This window comes from Lactuca virosa, chromosome 2 (assembly GCF_052849685.1).
Source record: "Lactuca virosa cultivar CGN04683 chromosome 2, Lactuca_virosa_CGN04683_v6, whole genome shotgun sequence".
Taxonomy (NCBI): domain Eukaryota; kingdom Viridiplantae; phylum Streptophyta; class Magnoliopsida; order Asterales; family Asteraceae; genus Lactuca; species Lactuca virosa.
In genome coordinates, this window is record NC_136427.1 from 238,632,960 (window position 1) to 238,635,941 (window position 2,982).

The 2,982-nt window shown below is 35.1% G+C and overlaps 2 non-coding genes across 2 annotated transcripts; both read left to right on the forward strand.

The window, feature by feature from the left end:
* The first annotated feature begins 1,915 nt into the window (after window positions 1-1,915).
* On the forward strand, window positions 1,916-1,987 carry TRNAQ-CUG (transfer RNA glutamine (anticodon CUG)). The gene has a single exon. It is a non-coding gene; the product is annotated as a tRNA-Gln (tRNA).
* A 274-nt stretch (window positions 1,988-2,261) lies between these two features.
* On the forward strand, window positions 2,262-2,333 carry TRNAQ-CUG (transfer RNA glutamine (anticodon CUG)). The gene has a single exon. It is a non-coding gene; the product is annotated as a tRNA-Gln (tRNA).
* Window positions 2,334-2,982: the final 649 nt, after the last annotated feature.

Genomic DNA, 2,982 nt, shown 5'->3' on the forward strand with positions numbered 1-2,982 from the left:
ATCCACTAATTTCCATGTCATTATTTTTTTTGATTTTTTTCGATTTGTTTTTTATCTATGTTATAATATTTATAAAAAAATATAAATGAACAAGAAATGCTATTTAATTAAATCCTAAACTAAACAACACATTAAAAAACTAAAAATAACATTACACGAAAAAAATAACATTGAACGCAAAAAATACGATAGTCCTAATTTAAAAATATAAAAACATCATGATAGTCCTAGTCCAAATATTTCTTCTCGGTTTTCTCCTTCATCTTTCGTAGCACTTTCACTTCTTGTGGCGTCATATCTTCCTCACGAGTGCGAAGAATTGTCAAATCCTTCGCCATTTTATCTTCCTCTACTTGACGATGAAGGAATTCCAAGTGTTGGCGTTGCACATCGATTCTTCCTTTTACTATTGAATTGTGTTGGTCAAACGTTTTTTTTTTCATTTCCGCCAACTCGTGTGCCATTCTTTCGGCTTCGTCCGCATGTCGTTGATCACGCTTTTCTTTGTGGCGCCTAACCGGTAGATGGGGGTGGGAGATCTTTTCGATGTCGTCTGGGGACATCATCCGTGTCCGCGTGGAGGTCGATGTTAGTTCGTGCTTCAGAAATGTCAAACGAACTAGAATTGTGAGACTTCTTTGATTGTGCATCCGACGATGTTTGCGTTTTAATCCATTTTGGATCTTTTCTCATAATCTCTCATATTTTTTCATACTCGAAAGCATGCCCCATTTCGAGTTGATATTGCTCCCTCTCGACTTTCAACAAATAGAAATCATTTGCACCACTTTGCTTTTGCGAAGAAAGTCTCGTGAAAATCTCATTAAACTTTTTGTACCTATGACTGATTGGAGTCCACTTGCTACTAAGCATATCGACATTGCGATATAGTTGTTTCTTCAAAATTGTGTGAAATCTTCTGAGCACGACTTTCTAAAAACCAACTCTCCTCATATCATTTCCTATAATTGGATTTTTTGAAGTCCTGCACCATGCTACCTCCAACGCGTACTCCTCCTTAGGTGTCCACCATAGTTGAGTTTCTTCTTCACTTTCCGCGATCACTTTCCCTTTCTTTTTCCCTTTCCCTCTACTTTTCCGACTACCTCCCACTTGCGTTAATTGCGTAGGTGGTGGTTGTGTTGTTATTTGTGGAATGAAATCAAATGTATTGAAAAGATTTTGTTGAAAGTTTGAGTTTTGTTGCATGTAGGGCGATGTAGGAAATTGCATTGGGGGTGAGGCGAGATTGAAATAGTTTCATGAATATCATATTTTTGGTGAGTTTTGAGAGTTGATGAGGTTCATATAGCTTTCGTATTGCGCGAACTCCATCGGAGCGGATATGTTTCTGTTTGGTGGATAGGTGTTCGGGTTTTGCTTCATAACTTGGTTGAAAGAAAATGTGGTTGATTTTTATATAAATAGAATGAGAAGCAGAAGAATGGTGTAGTAATTTTTTTTATGTATATATAGGTATTTTATATGTGAAAAAGCAATAAGTAATTTTTTTTAATCGTTCACAAACGGTCGTTTTGACCGAAAACGTTTGAAAATGATGCATTGTCATCCGTTGCCATCGCCCATGGAAGACCCCTTAATGCGTAGCCAGGGCGGTGTTCGAGGCGTTATAACGTCATCGGCAATAAAGACCCTCAACGGCCCCATACCAAGTGGTTTAACAGAAAAGAAGTTAAATTAGGTGAGAAAAATAAGAATTTTCATATTGAATCTTAATTTTGTATGCTTTTACTCTCGTTAAATTTTCTTAAGCATGCTACGATTTTTTTTTTTTTTTTAATATTCTTGGACATCATCATCTAATAGAATAAAACATAAAACGAAGTGTTAGTGTAGTTAGTCCCTTGAGAGCGGTAGTTATAATAGTAATATGTAGGAGACATGAAAACAAATTGGTCCTATGGTCTAGTGGTTAGGACATTGGACTCTGAATCCAGTAACCCGAGTTCAAATCTCGGTAGGACCTCTTAAATTTTTTTTTTTTTTTTCAAACACATTACAAATTTGCAATAGCATCGTTACTTAGGGTTAACGGATCGCCGTCGATTGGACCACTGCGTCAAATACCATCTACGGGTCGGATCGCCGTCGATTGGACCACTGCGTCAAAGATAGATACCATCTACGGGTCGGATTGCCCTTCCAGAACTGTATAGTTCCGATCGACTCACTTCCTCTCCGTTAGCTGAGTTGTAATCATAATTGGTAATATATATACTGTTTAAAACACGAACACAATTGGTCCTATGGTCTAGTGGTTAGGACATTGGACTCTGAATCCAGTAACCCGAGTTCAAATCTCGGTAGGACCTTTTTTTCCTCAATACAACCTTAATTTTGAGTTTTTGGTAAATCCAAGGGAGGTTTTATTAGGTTGAAATTGACTGGTACAATGTGCGTCATTATCACTTTTATCAGGTTCCATAGGAGAAAGAAAAAAAGTCTGGGTCCAACAATTTAAAAGAGCACATGGTGTACTCACCATTTACACTTCATTTTTTCATTTCCAATTAAACAACCTCTCATTGTTTTCTCACTCTCTTTTCATTCTTAAAAAACCAATCACACTTCACCTTTTTATAAGTTAAATTGAAATACTATACTTTAATAAAGAGAAAATGCTCATAACAGTTATTATTATTATTATTTTACATAAAATAGAATGCAAACTTTAGCCACCATTTTTGCACATGATGTCATTTCCTAAAGATGACTCATTTGTGATTTTTTTTTCTAAACTTCAAATATTCATAACTTTTTCTTTTTCATACAAGTTATGTTTTAATTGATTTTTTTCATTTTGATCTTTGTTACAAAGGATTTTCATCTACATATTACACTCCAAATTTGGATATTAGGAAATCATACTTTTTAGCTCCAAAGTAGGTTATTAAGTGAAAAATATGAAAAAAAAAAACTCAACTTTAAACTTTTATAACTCTTTCAAACGAACTCGATTTT